Source organism: Carlito syrichta, unplaced genomic scaffold, assembly GCF_000164805.1.
Source record: "Carlito syrichta isolate Samal-C Ts95f unplaced genomic scaffold, Tarsius_syrichta-2.0.1 Scaffold289848, whole genome shotgun sequence".
Classification (NCBI taxonomy): Eukaryota; Metazoa; Chordata; class Mammalia; order Primates; family Tarsiidae; genus Carlito; species Carlito syrichta.
Window position 1 is genome coordinate 24,826 of NW_007233944.1, and position 15,680 is coordinate 40,505.

The 15,680-nt window shown below is 44.3% G+C and overlaps 1 long non-coding RNA gene and 1 pseudogene across 1 annotated transcript in view; both read right to left on the reverse strand.

Annotated features, from left to right (window-relative positions):
* The window catches only part of LOC110595335, an 8,826-nt pseudogene extending 6,174 nt beyond the window's left edge, over window positions 1-2,652 (reverse strand).
* Window positions 2,653-12,545: 9,893 nt separating this feature from the next.
* LOC110595334 overlaps window positions 12,546-15,680 on the reverse strand; it is a 7,158-nt gene continuing 4,023 nt past the window's right edge. Inside the window, exons 3-4 of the long non-coding RNA XR_002481758.1 lie at window positions 13,308-13,429; window positions 12,546-12,584 (exon numbers count right to left, since the gene is read on the reverse strand). This is a non-coding gene — a long non-coding RNA (uncharacterized LOC110595334). The remainder of the gene's footprint in view (window positions 12,585-13,307; window positions 13,430-15,680) is intronic.

The window sequence follows — 15,680 nt, forward strand, 5'->3', positions numbered from 1 at the left end:
CCAACTCAAAAAAAAAAAAAAGTAGGCATCCATTCAAGGAAGTATTAGCCATGACTCATTTCAGCATAGTAAAGCATTAGCTATAAAAGGCAGGCGATAGACTGAAAGCATTAAGAACCATCAAAATAAAGAGAAAAACCACAGCAAGTGCTGTGTCCCTGTGACAATTTAGAGGAGGAAAAGGAGACAGGACGAGAGACTGAGGAGCAGCCACCATGAGGCTGAAGGCGAACAAAAGAGGAAGGTGTTTGGCCAGGCCAGAGAAGAAAGGTGTGCAAAGAGCACGCGCTGCACAGTCCAGTGCTGCTGAGAGGTGGAAAGGTGGGCTGAGGGCTGACTGTGGTGTCCTGATCAGAGAGGTGAGTGGGGAAGAAAGACTCCCTGGAGGGGGCTGAGGAAAGAAAGAGGCAACCAGTCTCTCCAACTCTTTGAAGAAGTCTTTAAAAGGGGGCCAGGCACAGCAGCTCATGCCTATAATCCCAGCACTATGGGAGGCTGAAGCAGGAGAACTGGGCAACAGAGTGAGACCTTGTCTCCAAAAAAAAAAAAAAAATTAAAAGGGACCCATGGAGTGGCAGCTGGACAGGGAATACAGAGTCAAGGGAGAGCTTTTTTTTTTTTTTTTTTTGGTCACTGACTCGAAACTCATATTTTTTTTTTAGATGAGGTGACTCTATGTTTTGCTGGCTGTTCTTGAACTCTTGGGCTCAAATGGTCCCCTTGCCTCGGTCTACTGCATAGTTGGTTCTTACAGGCACACGCCCTCATGACTGGCATGAGTTAGTCTATTTTTTGGAAGGCTGGCAATGCTGCAGCCTGCTTGTACTCTGATGGAAGCAAGAGAGTTAGCACAGAGGGGAAAATTGAGGACCCAGGAGGAGAGGAGATGAAAGCAGTGTCTGAGTGGAGGGGCTGGCCTTTTGTGGGAACTGACAGAGGTCACCACCATCACAGGAAGGCAGGCAGATCAGGGAGGAGAGAAGGATGCAGGCAGGGAGGTAGATCTGGCCGTGGGAAGACCACAGTTGTCTTCTGATTACTTCTGTAAATAAGAAGTGAGACCCATCAGCTCAGAGAGAGTGTGCATGGGGCAACACTGGAGGGTTAAGGAGCAAGAAGAGGCGTGTTTTCCCTTCAGATCGTGGATGAGAGTTACCCGAGGAAATCTGGGAGGACTGGCGGGCACTGCTCAGGGAACCCAAGACCTGAGCTCCTCAGTGCAAAGGGGACCAGGAAGCTCAGGGTGTGCTTCACTCTGGCAGACAGACAGTTCTGCACTAGGGGAGCAGAGCCAGAGCTGGGCAGCAGCCTTCAAGGCAAGAGCGAGGGCATGTGTCCAGTGATGGGGCGTGGGACACACAGGGCAGGATGGGCAAGGGGCGGGGTGGACGGGCAGGACACGTATGAGTGAATCCAGGACATCTTCCAGCCATGAAAACCCCTGAAGGGCAACATGGCGACACAATGGGCTCTGAATATGCGTGGGATATTAGGTCATAGTATTGTGTCAGTGACTGTTTGTTGACGCTGATAACTATGCTGTGGTAATATTAAAACTGCCCTTGTTCTCAGGAAATCCATGCAGGAGTATTTAGGGTAAAGATACATGAAATCTCCAACTTACTCTCCCATGGCTCCAAAAAAAGTATATACTAGTTATTAATACACGCAGAAAGAATACATAGGAAAGGATGTTCACCAATGTAAACAACTGGCAAAGCTGGGGAAAAGGCACAAAAAAGGGTATGGTGGTTCACTGTACTGTTCTTGTAACTCTTCTGTGAGCCTTAAATGACATAAGATAAAAAGTTACAAAAACAATAACAATACAACACTGCAGTGGCAGAAACAAGCTACTATGCTTCTTCCTCCTATAATAAAAGGAGACAAATGGGAACTGGAATAAGCCAAAATAAAAAAAGTCCAAAGCTAACTCCACCCTAGCAAGGCTGAATGGTCCCCTCCTCTGTCCAGTAGCTGGGTCTCCTCCAAACTCCCTGTCCCTCAGTCAGCACCATGGCCCATCCTTCCATCCTGCACAGCCATTCTGCCCAGCCCAGCCTCACTTGTTACCACACACTGCTCGGGTTCTTCCTGGTCCTGTGTGTTTGAGGATGAGAATGTCATCCTCAAACTTCTTCCCATAGATGGACTTGTCCCCCGTGCCATTGTGGTTTATGAAATTGCTGTCCTGGCACATGAATTGGGGGATGATGTGGTGGAAGCTGCTTCCCTTGAAGTTGAAGACCTTTCTACAAGCAGTGGAAATTCGGAGGCTGAGAAAGGAAAAAGTACCGAGGTAAAAAATTATCTAACGGCCGGACTCGGTGGCTCAGCCTATAATCCCAGCACTTTGGGAGGCTGAGGCGAGTGAATTGCCTGAGCCCGCAGGTTTGAAAATCACCCGGGCAACTTGGCGAGACTTCATCTCTACAATAAATAAAAAATAGCCAGCATGGTAGCACATACCTATAGTTCCAGCTACTTGGAAGGCTGAGGCGGAAGAATTGTCGGAGCCCAGCAGGTTGAGGCTGTAGTGGCTGGGAGCGGCCACTGCACTCCAGTCTGGGCAACAGAGTGAGACGTCAACTCAAAAAAAAAAAGAATCTAGCTAGGTAACTAGGTCTCCAGGTCTCATAACCTTAAGTACATATTACCATTATTTAAATTCAATGTTTAAGTGTGGAGCTGGCACATAAATAGATTGAACAGACCAGGAGAATAAAATACAAAGTTCAGAACCAGACCCAGGGAAGCCAGGATTTCAGAAAGGCTAACATCTTCAGTCACTGGAGCAAAGATGAACTTGCTATAAGATGGTGTTAGGACAGCAGAATTAACATCTGAAAAAAGTGAAACTGGATCCACCTCTCACTCAATGCAAGAATAAACTCCAAATGAATCCGACATTAAAACATAAAGAAAATAATTACAAGTACAAGAGAACAATATGGGTTGGATTCTTCTATAACATGGGTATAGGGAAATAATTTCTAACTGTATCTTTAAAAAAAACTACAAAGCAATAAAAAACATTTACTCAGCAAAAACCTTTACAGTAAAATAATAAAAAAGAATTTGCAAACTGGGAGGAATATTCATGTGCAACAAACATCACAGAATATCTAATATCCTGATATATAAAAAAACTTGTAAGTTGAAAAAAATGATCAAAATCAAATAGAAAAAAGGGCAAAAGACTTATAACAAACAATTGTTCCCAAAGATTACATAAAAAGTCATTATAGGCCGGGCTTGGTTACTCGCCTGTAATAATCCCACCTTTGGGAGGCTGAGGAGAGTGGACTGCCTGAGCCCGTGGGTTCGAGACCAGCCTGGGCAACTTGGCGAGCCCTCATCTCTACAATAAATCAAAAAATTAGCCGGGCGTGGTGGCGCATGCCTCTAGTTCCAGTAACTTGGAAGGCTGAGGTGGAAGGATTGCCTGGGCCCAGCAGGTCGACGCTGGGGTGGCCGTGAGTGTGCCACTGCCCTCCAGCCTAGGTGACAGAGTGAGACTCCAACTAAAAAAGAAAAGTCATTACATGCATAAAAAGATATTCTTGATGGGCGTGGTGGCTCACACCTATAATCCCAGCACTTTGGGAAGCTGAGGTGAAAGGATTGCCTGAGCCCATGGGTTCCAAACCAATTTGGACAACTTGGCAAGACCTCATCTCTACAATAAATCAAAAAATTAGGCGGGCATGGTGGCGCATGCCTCTAGTTCCAGCTACTGGAAGGCTGAGGCAGAAGGATCGCCTGAGCCCAGCAAGTTGAGGCTGCAGTGGCCGTGAGCGTGCCACTGTACTCCAGCCTGGGTGACAGAATGAGACTCCAACTCAAAAAAAAAATTAATTAAAATAATTAAAAATGAAGTAGGCCAGATGGCTCACATCTTATAATCTCAGTCCCTTAGGAGGCCCAGGCAGAAGGATCACTTGAGGCCAGTTCAATACTAGCCTGGGCAACATAGTAAGACAGCATCTCTACAAAAATAAAATATAAATTTAAAAACAGTAATAATATTACTTTAAGATTCCACTTCTTACCTATCAGATTGCCAAAAATTCAAGACTGACAACATCATCTGTGACTTAAGTCAGGGAAACAGGTATTCCCACATATTACTAAGGGGAGTGCAAAACGATACAATCTCTGTGGGAAAGAATTTGGTAAGATCTAACAAAATTCCATATGCTTCGTTTATTTACCCTCTGACTAAATTCCTACTTCTAGGAATTTACCCTGAGAGGAAGGATTGCTTGCGGCCAGGAGTTTGAGACCAGCCTGGGCAACATAGCAAGACCTCATTTCTACAAAAAACAAAAAAATTAGCTGGATGTTGTGGGGCATTCCTGTAGTTCCAGCAACTCGGGAAACTGAGGTAGGAGAGTCACCTGAGCCCAGCAGGTCGAGACTGCAGTGGCCATGAGTGTGCCACTGTACTCCAACCTGGGTAACAGAGTGACACTCTAACTCAAAAAAAAAAAAAAAAAGAAGGAGGTCTCTAAGAATTGACATAGAGTGATTTCCAAAATATGCTGTTAGTGAATAAGGCAAAATGCAAAGAAAATACAGGACATGCTAGCTTTTATATAAAGGGAAATAAGGAAATATTATCCTGTCTGCTTATTTTTGCAAAAGGACCCTAAAGAAGAATTTGCCACGAAAGAACAGAATTGGTTCCCAGTGGAGGTGGGTGGGTAGGCAAGGTAGAAGAGACAGAACAAGGAGTGGCACAATTCCCTGTACACCTCTTTGTATAGTTTTAAAATTAAGTTAATTGAAATAAGGAAAACCCTAAACTGAATACAAAGAGAAACAAATTAAGTCAAATGGACAACTTAACCACACAGAAGAACAAAAAAGGAATCTAACAATTTTTTTTTTTAAGGATACTAAAAACCACCTAAGGTTAAACCGCCACATAAATCACTTGTCAATTACACAGTTTTTGGATTCTTTGACTACTGACTAAAAACAAAAAGAACTGCAAAGAAATAGTTTGTCAGTAGTAGTATGATTGTACTACTTTTGTTTGGACTGAGCAAATAAGTAAATATACTGATGCTATTGGAAGCCAAGGCTCTGACTATGGGAGAAAGGAGATATAAATATGCCAAAGAGGAACCCTGTGGTACTGGATTGAAATGCAAGTGTTGGTATGAAGCTGGTTTAAACACAAACATACACACACATGCACCCTAGCCATATCTGCTGAAAGGGCTGAGAATCAGTGACATCCCCGTAGCAGTGTACATAATCACCATCCAGATCTTGATTCCTCATCATCCTTTCCTACTAAAAGTAACAGGGACTTCTTGGAGAAATGGCTGATTCTAGGGTCTGAGCAAAGAAGTACAAGATAAGCCTGCGCCATCTGGGCATGGTGGCTCACACCTACAATTCTGGCACTTTCAGAGGCTGAGGCAGAACAATATAGTGAAGCCTTGTCTCTACAAAAAATACAAAAAATGCCTGGGCAGGGTGGTATCTGTAGTCTCAGCTACTCGGGAGGTGGAAGTGATAAGATCACTTGAGCCCAGGAGGTAGAGGCTGCAGGGAGTTATGATTATGCCACTGTACTCCAGCCTGGGCGACAGAGTGAGACTCTGTCTCTAAAACAAACAAACAAACAACAACAAAAGGTAAGCCTATGCCATTTTATTGTACCAAAAAGTAGACAATGCTTTAAAAAAAAAAAAAAGGCAGGTTGAATGGGGTGGCTTATGCCTATAATCCCAGCACTTTGGGAGGCCAAAGTGAGAGGACCGCCTGAGCCCAGGAGCTCAAGACCACCCTGGGCCACATGGCAAGACCCTATCTTTACAATAAATTTTTAAAAAATTAGCTAGGCGTGGTGGCAAATGCCTGTAGTCCCAGCTACTTGGAAGGCAGAGGCAGAAGAATTGCCTAAGCCCAGCACATCGAGGCTGCGGTGGCCATGAGCATGCCACTACATTCCAGCCTGGGTGACACAATGAGACTCCAACTTAAAAAAAAAAAGAAAGAAAAATAAAATTATTGACACAGTCATAACTGGCTTAGGCTAGAATTTTTTTTTAAAGGATACTAAAAACTACCAGGTTAAACCTCCCCACAAATCACTTGTCACAAATCACAGGGGACTAAAGGTATCTTTTGAGTGGGAAAAACTGGCAGCCACAACCTTAACCAAGTGACTTCACTAGCAGTGAAAAGCTAGTATCAGTGATGCATGGAGATGGGCATGTCACTTCTGTAGTATTTCTGCCAAAGATGCATACCCTGAATCTAATCATGAGGAAGCAATCAGATAAACTCAAACGAAGAACATTCTGTAAAACAGCTGACCTGGAGTCTTCAAAGATGGCAGTCATAAAAGACAAAGGCTGATGAACAGATTAAAAGAGGCTAAATTGACATGACAACTAAATACAATGCATGATTCTGGATTAGGGTGAGAAAGTTTGCCATAAAGAACTGTATAAGCCAGGCTCGGTGGCTCAGCCTGTAATCCCGCGCCTTTGGGAGGCTGAGGTGAGTGGATTGCCTGAGCCCATGGGTTCAAGACCCGCCTGGGCAACTTGGCGAGACCTCCTCTCTACTATAAATCAAAATGAGCCGGGCGTGGTAGCGCGTGCCTGTAGTTCCAGCTACTTGGAAGACTGAGGCAGAAGGATCGCTGGAGCCCAGCAGGTCGAGGCTGCGTTGGCCGGGAGTGGCCATTGCACTCCAGTCTGGGTGACAGAGTGAGACTCCAACTCAAAAAACAAACAATCAAAAAAACTGTATGTATTTGGACAATCAGCAAAATGTGACTATGGACTATATATCAGATCATATCAGTGTTCAATTTCCTGAATTGATAACTGTACCATGATTATGTAAGTTGCTATCTTTGTTCGTAGGAGACACATGCCTTTAATAACAATCATATGCATAAATAGGTAGACAGCAAATATCAACAATGGGTGAGTATACATAAAGGATATGTGTTTACTCATTATACTTTTTGCAACTCTTCTATAGGCTTGACATTTTTTTCAAATATCAACAACTTGAAAACAGTTTAATGCATGATATGGCTCTGGTAGAGACAAACATCTAATTATGTGGCATTAAGTGACTATATAGCCAGAACTGTCCATCATGAGCTGGGTTCTCTTGGACTCATCAAGTCAAAAGGTCCAGCAGGCCCTGCAGCAACCCCCCATAGGATGGATATTGTACATTTAGGATAGGCACGAGCAGGGCCAGAGGATCAATAAGCTTGCCTAAGCAAGTGACCAGACCCCCACTTATTCCCATTGTTGTACCCACACCTCTTCTTGAATTCACACCTATTGGTCACATGGTGGTCCCTTATAACCAGCTAGCCTAGGAAGAGAAAGGACAGTCTTGGTTCACCATAATGTTGGCTTGGTAAGTGGGGATGAGCTGAAAATGGACTGCTACTGTACAATAGCCCTAGTCAGGTGTGTGGCGAGGGAAACCCTAATTGACAGCAAGGAGGGGAAATCCTCTCAAAAGACACAGCTTCAGGAGACAATTTTGTGTGGAAAGAAAAGTGGCCCGAGTAAGAATATTTATAAACTTAAGGGCGGTGACACATGGCTTGGATAGTATAGGTCAGGAACTTGGAAGAAAATGGATGCAGACTGTGAACTAGGGAGGTATGGAAAAGCATGCATATGGAACAAAGGGGTGTGAGCGTGAAGCTAGAGGATCTTTGATGCTAACGTCCACCAGACAATACTCACCAAAGAAGAGGCACTAAACAACCATGTAAACAGAAAGACTCAGCCAGCTGACATCAGCTAGCTTCTCCTGAGGGCCACTGTAGTGCTGGCCCAATGACTGCATGAACAAAGTAGCCATAATGATTGAAATGGAAGCAATACATGAGACTGACATCATGGGCTTCACTTACCAAGGCTGATCTAGCTATTGCTATTAACAAATGTTCAAACTACTGGCAACTGAAACATATGCTGAGTTCACCATCCTTCGATAGTGGCAAGTTAATTACACTGGGTCCCTTCTACCATGGAGGGAACAGTAATTCATTTTGGCAGGTATCAACAAATATCCTGGACATGGGTTTGCTTTTATTATCTACAGGGCTTCAACTGACGCCACTATCCAAGTGCTTAAGGTATCAAATGACACAAGATATTGCATGTTATGGCTTGAATATATTCCTTCCAAAATTCATATGTTCAAACTTAATGGTCAATGTCATGGTATTTATATGTGGAACTTTCACAGATGATTATGTCATGAAGGCTCCTTTCTTCATGAATGGAAATAAGGTCTTTATAATAAAGAGACTTCACACAGTCTGACCCTTTTGCCCTTCTGCCTTCTCTTCTGAGGACACAGTGTTCCTCCCTTCCAGAGGATGCAGCCACAAGATGTCATCTTGGAAGCAGAGCACAACCCTCACTAGACAACTGAACCTGCCAGTGCCTTGATCTTGGACTTCCCAGCCTTCAGAACTGTGAGAAAATCAATTTCTGTCCTTTCTAAATTACCTAGTCTCAAGTATTTTGTTATATTAATAGCAGCACTAATGAACAAAGGCACTGCATAACACTGTATTAAACCAAAGAACACATTTTAAAGCAAAGGACCCATTTTATAGCAATGGGCACAGGAACTTGGGATCCACTGTTCTATCACATACCCCACCATTCAGAACTGAGAGATGGAAAAGCTTAACTTATGGCAGTGGTCTCCAGCCTTTTTGGCATCAGGGATCTGTTCCGTGAAAGATAATTTTTTCCATGGACGGGAACAAGGTGGGTGATATGCAGTCAAACCTCACTCCTCACTGCTAATGTTAATCTGTTTTTGCAGCTGCTCCCAAGTACTAGCATCACCACCTCAGATCATCAGGCATTAGATTCTCATAAGGAGTGCGCAACCTAGATCCCTTGTATGTGCAGTTCACAATAGGGTTTGCGTTCCTATGAGAATTTAATGCTGCCACTGATCTGACAGGAGGTGGAGTTCAGGCGGTAATGTGAGTGACGGGGAGCAGCTGTAAATACAGATGAAGCATTACTCACTTGCCCACCATTCACCTCCTGCAATACAGCCCTGTTCCTAACAGGCCACAGACTAGCACTGGTCCATGGCCCAGGGGTTGGGGATCCCTACCTTAGAGTGCGCTGAGGCACCAGCTCAGAAATTATACCCCATGAAGATGGGAGTCCGGGAACCAAGAAGCTAGAGTGGCCCTGCTTACCATCACTCCTCCCTTCCATCCCTGCAATTCAAGGCTCTGTGAGTCTAGAGGTCCCAGAGCATACACTTTCACCAGAGGAGACAACCGGAATCTTATTAAATGGTAAGGTATGACTGCTATCTTATCTCCTTGTGCCAAGAGACAAGTAGGTAAGAAGTCACCATCTTAGCAGGAGACTGACTGACCATCAGGAGGAGGCAGGTGTGCTGTTACACAATAGGGCTGGCCAGAACATGTTTGGTGCCCAGGGGATCCACTGGCACATCTCTTGGACTCCCCTACTCAATTGTGCTAGGCAGTTATGGCCTGAGAAGGGCATAATGATCAGGAGCTCAAATCCCCAAGGATACAGATCTAGGTCACCCCACCAGGTAAGCCATTCAGACCAGCAGAGGAGTCAGCTGAGGTAAGGATAAGAGGCATCTAGAATGGATAGTAGAGGCAAGAGATGATGAGTATCAGTTGTAGTTCTGGGACCAACATCAGCAATGGGAACTGCAGTTTATCCCACTAACTTTCTTCTAACTTCCCTGGGAAAAAGACTAGAGCTCTGGAGCTGTTCCCAGGTGAAGAAAACTTATATGAAGCAAATGGATCTGAAGGGTTCAAGGAGCATAGTGGATGCTGGGCTAAGCCACTCAGATCCCCTTGCAAGACCAAGATCGTTGTTCCCTCAGCTCCTGGGAGTGCTGGATGCTACCAGATCCAGAATGAGACCCACCCTAGAAAGTGCCCTTGGCCACAGAGAGCAGCCTCACCAAAGCTTACACCACTGCTGGGAATCAGCCACAAGTCATGACCGGTGCATGTGAGGATACAAAGGCCTGGTCCCTTTGCCTCAATTCAGGACAACTCTGAAGGGACAATCAAGCTCCAAAGTTCCCCCACGGAATCAGTTGAGGTCTCTGTGTGACAGCAAGGCAGTTTTTTATTTGTTTGTTTTGAGTTGGAGTCTCACTCTGTTGCCCAGGCTGGAGTGCAGTGCATGCTCAGCCACCACAGCCTTGACCTGCTGGGCTCCGGCGATGCTTCTGCCTCTTCCTGCCCAGGAGCTAGAACTACAGGAGTGCATGTAGAGATGAGGTCTTGCCAAGTTGCCCAGGTTGGTCTCAAACCCATGGACTCAGGCAATCCTCACCTCGGCCGCTCAAAGTGCTGGGATTACAGGCTTGTGCCTGGTCACAGGCAGTTCTAATACTCTTTCTGGGCTAGGCACAGTGGCTCATGCCTATAAATCCAGCACTTTGGGAGGCCGAGATGAGAGGATTGCTTGAATGCCTGGGTCCACAGGTTCGAGACCAGCCTGGGGAACTTGGTGAGACCTCATCTCTACAATAAATAAAAAAATTAACCAGGCATTGTGGCACATGCCTGCAGTTCTAGCTACTTGGAGGCTGAGGCAGAAGGACCGCCTGAGTCCAGCAGGTCGAGGCTGCAGTGGATATTAGCACGTCACTGCGCTCTAGCCTGGGCGACAGAGTAAGACTCTGATTAAAAAAAAAACAAAAAAACTCTTTCTTCCCAATATGCTTCCCTTATTCTCTTGTTCCTGAGAACACTCCCAATAAACTTCCTGTATGCAAGTCTCCATGAGTCTGTTTCTCAGAAAAACGAATTTAAAACAGCCAAAAACTGAAAAAAAAATAAAGTATTAGTAACATGAGTATATTTTTCAGAGATACAGCAGTAAAACCAAAACAATTGTTAAAAGAAATGAATGTTGCCTCTGGCAGGGCAGAAAAGCGATGATATTGGGGGAGCAAAAGAATTTCATGTTTTATTATAGAACAATTTTCTTTAAACTACATGCAATTATGACTTTGATAAACATGAAAAAAAGCTAGATTAACAGGGTCAGTATAAGTATTTAAGAAAATAGGAACATGCTCAACAATTTTCAATAGTGGTTACCTCTGGGAGACGAGCTGGAGGTAGTGAAGAGAAAAGATTTTAGCTTTTCATTGATACCCTTAACCAGCAGAGACCCGCCTGGGCAGCGAGACCTCATCTCTACAATAAATCAAAAAATCAGCCAGGCGTGGTAGCGCACACCTGTAGTTCCGGTTACTTGGAAGGCTGAGGCGGAAGGACCGCTGGAGCCCAGCAGGTCGAGGCTGCGGTGACTGGCAGCGGCCACTGCACTCCAGTCTGGGCGACAGAGTGAGACTCCAACTCAAAAACAAAAACAAAACAAAAAACCAGCAGCGGAGCCAGCTGAGTAACTTTCCAGTGAAGAAACCAGGCAGACAGCTCCTTAACCAAGTGATTAAAGTTAACATCACAAACATCTGAATCGACATCACATACTTCCTTATATGAAGCACTAACATCACTTCTGTGATATTCCTGCCAAAGCACACAACGTAAGTCTAATCATGGGAACGTACCAGGCAAATGCAAACTGAGAAACAACCTTAAACATACTTGCTTGTACTCTTCAAAGATGTCCAAATCAAAAAAGACAATAAAAAAATAAAGAACTTTCAAACAAAAGGAGACTAAAGAGACTCAACAACTAAATACAATGCGTGAAGACTTGTCATGGGAGAAAAATGGATAAAAATTACTATGAAGGATAATATTGGAACAAGTAGTGAAATTTGAATATGGTGGGAAGTGAGTTAAAGTACTATGTCAATGTTAAATTTTATAATTTTGATACTTGTACTGGGATTATGTGAGGGAATATTTTTGTTCTTAGGAAATATATCCAGTACTGAAGTATTTAGGAGTAAGGGCTCATGATGTCTTCAACTTCTCAACTGGAACGGGGGAAGAATATATATACATACACATATGTATATATATGTATTATGTACATAAAGAAGGTGATAAAGATGGGGGAAGGAAATTAATGAATGGGTAAAGGATATATGAGAGTTCCTTGAATTATTCTTACAGAATTATTGTTCTATATATTTGTAAGTTTGAAAATATATCAAAATATAATAAAATTACCCCCCAATACAATAAAACCAAACCAAAGGATAATTAAAACAGTTTATAACTTTCAATTTCTTATTCTTCCTCATGGTTCTAAGCTTTTACAGAACTTCAAAAATGCCTGCTCTACCTCACTTGTTATCTGATGCTGGGATCTAAGATGCCTCAGATGGAAACAGTGTCAAGTGTCAGTGGCTCAGGCCTCTTGCTCTGCCGGGATTCCAGGCAAGTTTCTGCCCAACCTGCTCAAGCCACCAGCTTCCTGCTGTTCTGACCGTGAAGTCCTGCCCACCTGTCATCGTGGGCATGGCATCTGAATGGAGGAACATCTGGATGCGGCTAGCAGGCTTGTTCCCAATCCTGATATCCATGGATTTGACTGGGTATTTTTTGCTGTGGACTCTCCCTAGGTGCAGAAGAAACTGAGAATTAGAGAGAACCTCCAACCTCCAAATAGAAACACAAGTATTCTTCACAAATACCAGAATACAACTCCAGTGAGCAGGCTAGAGCAAGGGGCTGACAGGGAACACCTTGGCAGGAGCCATGGCCATAGCACCCAACTGGACATCCAGTGAAAGGAGACTCAGCACTGTCTAACTTGAGCTCCCCCCACAGGCATGTCACCTCATCAAGCTCACACTCAAACACACCAGCCCTGCAGTCATGGAACAGCATTTTTCTAGCCCATGACATACAACTCTTAACATCTTCAAACCCCAGTTCTAGCCCACCCACCATATTCCAGTTAAGCAGACTCTCCACACACCACTCCACACACTACCACCTCCTCCCTCTATGCTTGGCCCTGCACATTCACAGGCTGGCTATGTGGAAGCAAGGGAGGCAGCCTTCTTGCTCAGGCCTAAGTGCTCAGAATACAATGGAGGAGGTTGGGCTTGTTTTGTGCTCCAAGACAAGACTGACTAGAGGACAAATCAAACATTCAATACAAACCCTCCCAATTGTTTGATAGAGAAAATGCTATTGTTTCGGACTTATTTGTAGTTTGGATTAAAAGTTCAATATACAGGTATTGAGCTATCAGGTCATGTAGTGAGGTTATTAAATAAATAGATATGGCCCTGCCCTTGAGGAACTGGCTACTCAGTAGGGGAGAAATACTCACAAATGTAAGAAGTACACAGATCCTGAAGCTCTATAGCCTTAGTTCAAACTTCAGCTCTATCACTTACAAGCTGTGCAACACTGGACAAGGTATCTGATCTTGCTGTGCCCCAGTTTCCTCACCTAGAATTGGTGATAACAATAATACCTCAAATAATTATTATTGGGATTAAATATTAGCAAAGTATTTAGAACAGAGCCTGGCATAGAATAAGCAACATTTAAACTTTTGTTAAATAAGCAATTTCAATATAATGCAGTAAATGCTAGGACAGACAGTGCCCAGGGAGCCCAGAGGCCATGAGAGTCCAGAAAGACATATATCTCACTCAATGGATTCAGAAAAGTTTCCTGGGGAAGGTAGTCACTGAGCTATAAAAAAATGAGTAGGTTAGCCAGACAAAATAAGTTGGAAAAGACATACAGGCAAAGGAATGGCTTACACAAAAACAGAAATTTAAGAGGAATATAGTTCAGATTCCTTGTTTCCTAGAATATAAAATAGAGATGAAATGTGGAGACATAAGCAGGGGTCAGAACACAGAGAACCCTACTGTCCCTTTTGATGGAGCCTGGACTCCATCCTATAGATGAGGGGAGTCCCTAGAATGCTTGAGAAGAGTGATGCAGTCACATCTGTACTTTAGAAAGCTCCCTCTGGCTGCTAAGGATAGGAGGAGAGCAGGCCTGGGGCAGGGAGACCAGCTGAGAAGCAACTATAATCATTCACAGGAGAGAAGATAAGATTTTGGCCAAGAAAATAGTGGCAGGAAAAAACAGGAGGGTAAATGCAGGAAGATTTAAAGATAAAATTAGCAGGATATGGCAATGCATTAGGTATGAAATACGGCTGGGTGCAGTGACTCGTACCTGTAATCCCAGCATTTTGGGAGGCATAGGCAAGAGGATTGCTTGAGCCGAGGCATTTGAGACCACACCAGCCCTGCTTGGGCAACATGGTGACACCGCATCTCTACAATAAATAAAAAAAAATTAGCCAGGCGTGGTGTTGTGTGTCTGTGATCCCAGCTACTTGGAAGGCTAAGGCTAAGGTGGAAGGATCACCTGAGTCTAGAAGATTGAGGTTGTGGTGGCCGTGAGTGTGCCACTGCACTCCAGCCTGAATGACAGTGAGACTCCAACTCAAAAAAAAAAAAAAAAAAAAAAAAAAAGACCTCAGGTATGAAATATAATAAGGGGTCTAAGCTGACACCAAGAAATCTGGTTTGGGTGACTATGCTGAAGATGGCTAAGTGAACTAAGATTGGGCATTCAGAAAGACCAGAGTGAAATCCACTTGGGATATGTTTTATTAGTGGTGACTGTGAGATGTCCAGACAGAAATATATGAAAGGTCAGGGCTAGGGATAGAGATCAGAAAGCCATTAGGACAATGAGTGGTTGTTACAGCCTTAGGAGACAAAAGTGGCTGAAACTGCACAAAAACTACATAGAGAGAGGAGCTAAGGGCTAAGGAAGGAACTCCCAAGAAACAGAGAAGGAGCCCCTGAATTATCCTGAGAAGCAACAGCAAAAACATTCTTCGGAGGGACAGGGTGAGACTTGTGCCTGTGTGCAGACTGAGGGCAAGGGGGTCTCTACAAATTCTGCCTCCCTGGAATCAGGGCAGAAATAGGAAGACAGTGAGCTTGGTGCCTAAGTCCTCAGTAAGGCAGCAGAAAAGGCTAGGAGGATGGTGGATGCCTGTGATGAGGAGTGTTCTCTGTCCTTTCTCATCTCAGACATTCCTCTCCTTCACCAGTAATCCAAAGCTTCTCCAACCAATTCACCCAACACCTCTCACATCAGAAGTGCCCTAGGTGGAAAGTGTCAGCCTCTCCTCTAGAGGCATGAACCTTCATTCTCATCTCCTGGATTTCTGCTTTGGGAGCATCTGAACTATATTCCTCTTAATTCTCTTCCCGGAAACCACTCACCATCTGACCAAACTGAAAGGAAGAGATCAAATGAGTGTTAAGAAATGCAAGCTAGCTGGGATGGTGGCTCAGCCTGTAATCCCGTGCCTTGGGAGGCTGAGGTGAGTGGGTTCGAGACCCGCCTGGGCAACTTGGGGAGACCTCATCTCTATAACAAATCAAAAAATTAGCCGGGCTCGGTGGCTCAGCCTGTAATCCCAGCACTTTGGGAGGCTGAGGTGAGTGGATCGCCTGAGCCCGCGGGTTCGAGACCTGCCTGGGCAACTTGGTGAGACCTCATCTCTACAATAAAATCAAAAATTAGCTGGGCGTGGTAGCACGCGCTTGTAGTTCCAGCTACTTGGAAGGCTGAAGCGGAAGGATCGCTGGAGCCCAGCAGGTCACTCCAGTCTGGGTGACAGAGTGACTCCAACTCAAAAAAAAAAAAACAAAAAACC